The sequence below is a fragment of the Glycine soja genome, chromosome 10, assembly GCF_004193775.1.
Source record: "Glycine soja cultivar W05 chromosome 10, ASM419377v2, whole genome shotgun sequence".
In the NCBI taxonomy this organism is placed as follows: Eukaryota; Viridiplantae; Streptophyta; class Magnoliopsida; order Fabales; family Fabaceae; genus Glycine; species Glycine soja.
This window is the reverse complement of record NC_041011.1, coordinates 8,153,230-8,163,485: the sequence shown is the minus strand read 5'-3', so window position 1 is coordinate 8,163,485 and position 10,256 is coordinate 8,153,230.

Here is a 10,256-nt window from a genome sequence, read left to right as displayed (position 1 = left end):
TGGTGTTTGGTATGTTGAAGTAAGGTAAGGTCTGAAAATCCATTTCCTGGGCATCTTCCCATGAAGGAACATGGTTTCTCACCAACTCAACGAGTGGTGCTACAAGTATAGAAAAATATGGGACAAACCTTTTGTAAAAGTTTGTTAAGTCATGGAAGCCCCAAATTTTTCTTATACTTGGTGGAGTGGGCCACTCAGGAATGACCTTTATTCTCTTAGGGTTCATGGGAACCCCTTGATCACTATTTGACAAATTAAGAAAAGTAACGCAATAAAACATACCTTTTCCTGTATTTTCATATTGAATATTCCTACCAAAAAGTATAACAAACCTAAGGTGTCCCATATGAGTACCTAAGTTTGTATTGAAACTAAAAAGAAGAACAAACCTACCTAATGGGTCCCTATGTACACACACCATGAAGATGTTAGGTGCACGAGTGATTTTACAAAAGAGGGTTGCACCACTCAAAACATTCATCATACCACTTATTTTAGGGACTTGGTGCCTAATAATACCTATTTTGGGCACCAACAAAGCACAAGGATTTAAGCTCTTGCGAACCAAACCCTCATCCAACAACTTCTTTACTTGAGGAATAAACTCAAGCCCAAGAGGTGTGGTAATGCTAGCAAGTGTCTTTTTACAAAAGAGAAAATGTGGAGGTTGTCTAAGAGGGAAAGTTTCTTTAATGTTTGTCTTTATTGTAAAATGAGTTTCCTTCTTAGCCAACCTCTTGGAGGAGACACTTACCTCCTTACACTTCTCTAACCACTAATGGTTGTCCTTCTTCTTGAGGATAGATTTCTTCACTAGATTCTTCCCCTTTTGCTTCTTCACTTTTGCTAGAGGAAGGTGAAGTAGTAGCCTTATCTTGGCTACTATAAATGTCTTGGCCCCTCATAATCATGGTTTTTGTGGTGGGGCATTGAGAAGTAATATGTCTTTTTCCAAGACATTTAAAGCACTTTATAGAGCTAGTTTTCTCTTGCATACTAGCCTTAGGGGCTTGCTTTTCTATTGTCTTCCCCTTATCATCTTTGGGCTTAGAAGGTGTCACCCCTAAGATGCCTTGACCTTGGTCTTTCTTTGGATAAGAGTGAGAGCCATAAGATTTTGACGTAGACTTCTTTTTAAGTTGTTGCTCTACCCTTATTTCCCAAACTAAGTTAGCCTCTACATTGTCCTTCCCATGGAAGTATGGGAGGTTAATGTTAGCCTCTTGAGGCTTTCTTTCCTTTTCTTTTCTATGGGAGTGAGGTCTAAGATGTGACCTATGTCTTCCTTCGTAATAGTCACGAAGTTCCTCACTTAGGCTCTTGCAAGAGTTATGACTACCATAGGAGGCATGTTTTTCTCTTTTCATTTCTTTCATTATTTTTCTTCTTTCTTCCTCTCTTATTTTCTTTCTTTCATCTTGACTTATTTCTTCCACTCTTTTTTTCCTTTTTCTTTTCTCTCTTGTTTTTCTTTCCATAACTTGAGGGAACTCAACTCATCTAAGATTCTAGATAAAGGGTCTTTATGACTAGTACCCTCACCATTAACACTAGATGAATGATGACTCATGTTGGTTCCTAAGTTGTGGTTCTTTCTTGTTGGAGGTTTGAAAACAAAAGGTAAAAGAAACTATGGTTGAAACTAGCCAAAATAAACACTAAAAAAGGTGTGAAAGATAAGGTAAAAAACTAATTGGTAAAAGGAAAGCTATCTAGGCGGTTTGACAATGGAAGGTAAAGGAAATAAGCTATGAAAGTAAGCAAGAAATGTAAACTAGGCGAATCCTAAGAGTGTTTGGATGACCACATTCAAGGTTCCCAACAAAACACTCACTATCCTAAGGAAAAATTGCCTAAAATTATTACACACAAATGGAAGTTTGGTAACCTATTGGAGGCTCCCAACGCACTTCCAATGAAAGACCTTTTTGTTACAAAACTTGAAAGCAATGAAGGTAAGTAAATTGCAAATTACAAAATTACAAAACGGTCCTCAATTTTGGTGGTTGTTCTCTCTTTGGTGATTCACTCAATTTGGAGTGCTTCTTAGTCCAATAGCTCTTAAGGTGGTTGGCCCCTTTCTTCTTGACTCAAATTCTTCAAGGGATGGCACCAATCCTCCTTCCAATTCCCTATATGGCAACCCACAAACAAGGAAACAAAGAGACAAGCAATAACCAAAGACCAAAAAAAATGAAATGAAAGCTAAACCAATGCATTTTTAACAAGACAATTTTTCAAGGATTATTCAACAATTAAAGCAATGAAAAGGACATAGAAGCAAGCTAGGACTCAAAGAGAAACTTAGAATGACTCTAAAGAGAGTAAAAAAAAAATTATAAAAAAAAAGAGACTCAACAAACCTCTAGCTTTGGCACTTGTTTTCACAGTAATTTTAAATATAAATTTAGGAACTAAGATTGGTATAAGATAGGAACCAATTATAGAATAAATTTTGAGCCAAAACAACAAGCACACTTCCCTTTCACTTTTTTTTTCTGGATACTGATTTTTCTGCCAACTTGTGTGATTTTTCTTATTTTTCCTTTTATCCAAACCACCTGGTTCTTTTTTTATAACTTTTTTGAAGATGTCTAGAAAATTCAGTAAAAATTTCAGCTCAAAATTCAAAGTAACCAATTCTCAGTAATTTTTACAAGTTTGTATGTCCAAACTGCCAGCACCAGCGATTTTTTTTAAGCATGGTATATTGATTGCCTTAGGCTTACTTTCAACCTTCCTATGTATGTTGAACTCACTAGGATTGTTTACCACAGTTTTAGGAGTTCAATATTCACTTAGGATCAACATTTCAGCCAGCAATTCAATCACCAAAACTCAAATTCACAATAGACACAATCAAAAGGAAACCTAAAAGTTCAAGAAAAGGTTCACAATCAAAGACTATCTAAGAATTTTGCATGAACATGTTAAGGACTAATTAACATGAAAGATTTGACTCAAATAAAATAATAGGATAAGAGAATTTCATACACTCATGAACAAATGAGTTAGACAAAGAAACAAGAAAAATAAAATTCAGTACAACATAAGAAATCTTATGTGACAAGTTTCATGACTAGACATGACTTCTATGACAAAACTACAATAGGTGAAAAAGTCACTCTATATTTTTGAGGTTTTCTTCTACTTTAATATTTTTGTTAGAATTTTATGGTTTAGGTTTCAGCCACAAAAAAAAATAGCAAGACAAAACTCAAAGGAACCTAAACTCAACACAACTCATGGTTCAAGAACATGAACAAGAAATTTGAACCATAGAAAATCAAATCTAGCTTCTATAGCTAGTTTAATCGGTGGAAATTCTAAAGAATCATGTTAACAACATTTAACACTAGACATGTGAGGAGATACATGGAGAAAAATGAAGAAACAACAATGAAAGAGAAGGTAAAGCAAAAAATTAATGGAGGTTTAAGGAGCACCTACTTGAAGCTCTTGTGCTCTGATACCACTTGATGGAAGCTTGCTTGTGGAGCTTCTATGGAGGCTGGATCTTTGAGCTTCAATGAGGTCCTTTAATGGTGGTTTTCCACCATAGAGATGCAGCGGAAGACAAAGGAGAAGAGGTGAGAGGAGGCGCCATCCACTAGGGAATAAGCCATGGAAGAAGGAGCTTCACCACCAAGATGAGCCTTGGATAAGAGGCTTGGAGAGGAGGCTTCAATGGAGGAAAAGAAAGAGGGAGAGAAAGAGAGAGGGGGGAGCACGAAATTGAAGGAAGAAAAAGGGAGAGAAGTTGAACTTTGAGTTATGTCTCACAAGACTCTCCTTCATCAAAGTTGAAACAAGTGTTACACATGCTTCTATTTATAGACTAGGTAGCTTCCTTGAGAAGCTTTCTTAAGAAAACTTCCTTGAAAAACTTCTTTTAGAAAACTTCCTTGAGAAGCTAGAGCTTAGCTACACACACCCATCTAAAAACTAAGCTCACCTCCTTGAGAAGATTCCTTGAGAAGCTAGAGCTTAGCTACACACACCCATCTAAAAACTAAGCTCACCTCCTGGACAAAATAAATGAAAATACAAAAAAAAAAGTCCCTACTACAAAGACTACCCAAAATGCCCTCAAATACAAGGCTAAAACCCTATACTACAAGAATGGCCAAAATACAAGGCTCAAAAGAAGGAAAAACCTATTCTAATATTTACAAAGATAAGCGGGCTCATACTTAGCCCATGGGCTCGAAATCTACCCTAAGGCTCATGAGAACCCTAGGGCCTTCCCTTGGATCTCTAGCCCAATCTACTTGGAGTCTTCTACCCAATGCCCTTGCGGGGTAGGATTGCATCAAAAGGTTAAGGAATAGACAACAACTAGTTGTATAACAAAGATAACTCACAACAAATTTACTTGATTTTCAATCTTCTCCAGCAGCTAGTAGTGGTCATCTCAAGGCCTATAAAAGACCACAAACTGTTGAAGCTCATTGCAAGGAAGGAAATTGGGATAGAGAAGGTAAGATCAAGAAGTCGAGTTGTACAAATATATCTTTTGCTTCTAGTAGTAGTCTTCCATAGCTCAAACACTCTAAGACAAGATTAAACCCAAATTCTTCAAACCTAGTTGTAAACACCTTCACTCGAAGAGCTTTACTGAGGAGTGCATCCTAAATGTGTCATTGGAGTTTCTCCTTAAAAAAATCCCTTTGAGGAATAGAGGGAATGTAACACCCTGACAAAAATTACAACTAAAACTGACAGAAAAACTTTGTGTTGTGTCATCTGTACATGTATGTGTTTAATTGCAGTGATTATATGTTTTAAATTCTTATTTTCGTGCTTATCACACACACATACACACACACACATACACACACACACACACACACACACACACACACACACACACACACACACACACACACACACACACACACACACACACACACACACATACACACACACACACACCCACCCACCCACCCACCCACACACACACACCCACCCACCCACCCACCCACCCACCCACACACACACACACACACACACACACACACACACACACACACACACACACACATGTTTGTGATTAGTTTAGTGAAGCCTGACTGAGAAATAGAAATTGTCTAAGCTATATTTTCGCCTGTACAAGAATTACACTGCGCGCTAAGTCGTAGTGTAATTTGTCTCTATGTGAGGTTTACTCTAAGTACACATATCCATAGGGAGATTAACATAATAGTCTAGGAAGTTAGTAGATTAATCTATACATTTAAGATAGGATTTACCAGTTTTGGCAAAAATCAATTTTTACCATTTTTGCCTATGTCTACTTTAGCCATTTTTGGATAAAATTTAAAAGCAAAACCACCTACTTATGGAAAGCTGGTGTACATCCCCCATGGCCTATACAATGCTCATTCAAGCTAGTTAATTGAACACATCACTAGCTTTGCATCATTTCCCACCATCTCTCACCATTTGCTCTCAAAAATCACAACGTAGACCCTTTCATCCTCCCCAACTTGCACGAGACCTTCAAGGAGGAAGAGACCACCATTTTCTTCTTTTAACAAGCTCCATAGTAGTGTCCTGATATTTCTTCTCTCAAAGTTTTGGTAAGAACTTCTTAAATCTCTTCTTTTCTAAAATTTGTTTTTCATTCTTTGAAGCTTGAGACTTCAAGACCTGAGCTCTTGTTCATTTGAGTCATTTCATGGAACTTCATGAACTATTTTTCTTAAAGTTTTGACCTCAAAAATGAGTTTGTTAGGTGTGAAAATGTTGGGTAGCATATAAGATTCATGAAAAACTGATTCCCAGAACACCTAGAACATTGAAAATAAGTCTAGAAGCAAAACTTCATAAAACTAAGCAATTGAGTAATTTTAGACAGTAGATAGCATAACATTGGGATTTGTGCCTCTAGATAAAGTTACCTTGGAATTATTTAATTTCTGGAATTGTTGATTTAACTGCTATATTTTGCTGAGATGCATGCATGCATGCATGTATTATTATTATTATTATTATTATTATTATTGGTGAATGGTATGATCAACAGAGTGTAAACTTTGGCAAATTATATTTATGGCGTGTGAATTTATATTCTGCTATATATATATATATATATATATATATATATATATATATATATATATATGCGTGTGTGTGTACAACTGTTATTTTATCTGTGTGCGTTGTGGTTTGGGTTCAGGGGTGTCCGACCCTTGGCAAATTATTTGTTATGATTGTTAGATGGTTGTAATCATATTGGTTATGTTGTCTAATTGTTTTGTGACACAAGTGGTTTCTACCACTTAAATGACCATGATTGGTTTCTTGAGAGTAGTACATAGGCCTGAGCCTTGTCTTTCTTTCTTGTATGTTTGTTTGTACGCGTTTGTTGATGCACGTGGCACGAGGTCACACATGCGATGCAGTGGTAAAAGTCAAGAGGATTGGATAAAGAGTAAGGAACCAATGATTCTATTTCTTCTATGAGAAGGTGAGATTACATTGTGAAAGTAAATGATGGACAAAGATACATTGGGTATAGTGGGTGGAGAGGTTCGAAGGACCTAGGGGAATTAGCAAGTGATGACTATCTAGCATTTGGTGCACTTATTCGCTGTGGGTAACTCACATGCCTAACTTTGCTACTCCTGATGGGCTCCGATACTATGTTTTTTGAGTTGGGAGTTTGGGAATCAGTGTACATTGTATCTATATGCGGCGATCACTTATGATTGTCATCCACATGATTATGTAAGAGCATCAAAACTTGGGAGGATTGGTGGTAGAGGTTGGCCTTAATAGGTGATAAGTGTGTTAGTAACGTGCTTAGGATCTCGAGAGTGCTATTTGATTAGAGAAACCACACACGGTGGTTAATTAGGTTGCATGTTATCATTGTTTGACTACTATGTGCTTGTGGCATTTAGGGAGCGGAGGACTCACCCATACAACCAACAAATTTTAGGTTCAGCAGATTTTGAGGGAGTCGCGCCTCTACAAGCTTGGTATAGTAGACAGATAGAAAGAGTATGGCTTTGTCAGGGTACACGCACGACAGTTTACAAGTGTCACACTCTAGTGCACATGGTGCTGATAGACAAACTAGATGTGTAGCACCCCGATTGAATCACACCAGAATAAGAGGGATCCATTGGTTGTGCAGGTATGAGACTGTACAACAAAGGATGGCTTAATTGGTACTACCTATACTAATAAGATGTATATACTTTTTGGTATCCAATCACTTAAGAACTTCATAGTTAAGCGTGCTTGATTGGGAGTAGTTATGGTATGGGTGACCTTCTGGGAAGTTTCCCAAAAAGCGTGTGAGTAAGGACAAAACACGCTGAAAATTCTTGTGTTGATTTGTGGGGTCAATCATTGATTCTGGAAGTAAGTAGAGCTGATTTTTAAGGTTCTAGAAAGGGCTATCGATGGAGGGTTCTGACCAACGAGAAGTTGAGTGAAGTACCATGATGTGAAGTGTCGTAGTGTGTGAGCAATCGAGAAGTTGAAAATCTAGGATGCTACAAATGGTATCAGAGTAGACCATTCTCCCAGAACGGTGTGGTTTGAGGGCGAACCAGGCGGAAGCTGGTGGGCATGTAACACCCTGATCAAATCACACCAGAATGAGAGGGATCCATTGGCTGTGCAGGTATAGGACTGTACAGCTGAGGTCTGAGGATGGCTTAATTGGTACTACCTATACCGAGATGCATCTACTTTTTGGTAGCCTGTCACTTAAGAACTTCATAGTTAAGCGTGCTTGACTTGGAGTAGTTATGGGATGGGTGACCTTCTAGAAAGTTTCCCCGAAAGCAAGTGAGTGAGGACAAAATATGCTGAAAGGTCTTGTGTTGGTTTGTGGGGTCAGTCATTGATTCTGGAAGTAAGCAAAGCTGATTTTTGAGGTCTCGAAAAGGCTACTAACAGAGAGTTCTAACTGTTGGAAGGTTCTGACCAACGAGAAGTTGAGTGAAGTGTCACTGTGTGAAGTGTCGTAGTGTGTGAGCCACTGAGAAGTAAAAAATTTGGGATGCTACAAGATGTCACACCCATCACCATGGATCACTCTCGGTATTGCTACATCCTTGGGGATTTATATCTCACTGACAACTGGAGTGGTTTGAAGACATCAATTTTTATCTAGGCATGGAAGTGTCTCATGATGCTCGAGAAATCATGGTGATCCCAGTGAGGTTTGATGCGAGAGCTAATGTCCTGAGTTGGAGATTTGAGTTAGTATGTCCCGTGCAGGTCATTATGGACTGGGGAGATCACACCAATATGACGCCCGAGGAGGAGGAAGAGTATCATGAGCTTCTATGAGACTTAGAGCCTTTATTTGAGGAGGAGGATTGATTACCTTCATGTGTGTATACCTTAGGCATAATTTAGTACTTTTAGTCGGGTAGTGATCTGCTCTAATCCTAGATCCTTTTTGACATTTTGATGCATTTTGAGGGGCAGGATCTTCATTGTAAATGTATTTTTTGATGTAGCATATGTATATCAATCGTTTCACTACTTTTACCTTTTGGGCTGTATCCAAATTTCTTCTACCATGACACTATTTATTTGCTTTATTTACGTACAAAGGCTTCATATTATAAGTATGCATTAATTTATTTATGGATTTAATTGCGACATGAAAACTTGACGCTTTCCAAGTAACACACTTATTTTATTTTATTTTATTTCATCTTGTTGCAACCTACCCTTCGGCGGGATGGCGAGGCAAGATTCAAGAGTGCTTCTTCCAAAAAGGAAAATGCCTGGAGTCGCCACCAACGTTTATTCGGGGAAAACGTTAGAAAAACCAAAAGGACGAAAGTTTTGGGGATTTTGAAAATGAGGGTTCGGGAGTTGTTTATGCATAGGAAAGGTATTAGCACCCCACGCGCCCGTCACAAGGGGCGGAAACCTTTAATCGAACGTGTAAAACATGACTTCAAAATTGTGTATTTTCCCTTTTTATATAGATTTTTTTTTTATTTTTTTTGGGGTCGACAAGGGTATTGCTCTTGCTCCTACCTATCCTCAGGTGCGATGAGGAACTCAGACCTACGTAGTTCTTGAAGTCTGAAAGTTTATGTGTTACATTGATTTTATGTTTTTTGAAAGATTGATTTTAATTGCGAACAAAAGTCGTTTAAGGCATTGGACCTTGAAACGATGTTTTAAACTTTGAAAAGCAGAGAGAATCGTTAAGGCGTTGCACCTTGAAATGATCTTTTGATTTTTGAAAAGAGGAGAGAGTCGTTAAGGTGTTGGACCTTGAAATGATCTCAAGCGATATTTGATGAAATGAAGAAGTTTATGAGTCGGTTTTATTTTGGTTTTACTTATTAACCTTCAATTTTTTTTAAAGATAACTTGCGACACTAATGATCGGTTAAAACTTACTTTACAAGAAGAAAATGAGATTACCGATGATAGAAGAAGGAGATGAAGATGTAAAAAACAAGAAAGAGGACCCTTAAGGGTGCATAGATCACATTCAAATCCTTAAAACAAAAACTAACCGAATGATGAACGAAGAACGATGTAGAAGTCGATTACGGTCGCAATTCGGTAGCACCTCAGCCTCGTTTTTCTCTTCTTCCTTCTTCTTCTCTCTGATTTCTCTCAATTTCTCTCAATGCTAGTGATGTGCCATTATTTTCTCCTATTTCTTAACCTTTTTTACACCATTTTAATTGTTGATTAGTCTTAATTGTCAAATTAATTAGGCAGTTTTATTATTTGGGCTCATTAAGCTAATTTGATGTTTTTAATCTAATTTCAGGAAGTAATGAAGCATTGGGCTTGAATCTAGAATTGGGCTTGGACTTGAAGAGGGTAGACTATTTTATTCTACCAAATTTTATCTTATCTAGATATTATTTAGATTTGATCTCATCTAGATATTATTTAATTTAGATCTTATCTTATCTAGATTTTATTTTATTTATGGGCTTGGATTTAAAACATATTTGTAAGCTTTGGGGGCTGAAAAAACTATATAACAGCACCAAAGTTCTAGTTTAGGCTCTCTTCGCTCTCTCCTCTCCTCTCTCTCCTCTTTCGTTTTGAGTTTTAGGCTTCTCTTCTTCTTTTAAATACTTCTTCATTTTGCAATTCCAGTTGTTACTTTTCGTTTTAGCAATAAAATTTCGTTCTCTATTGATTAATGGAAGGCTAAGTCTCTAGCGTTGTTTTCTCTTGAGGCTCAAACACAGTTCTCTTTGAGGTTCTATTATTACTATTAAATTCTGATTAGTTTTTCCTCT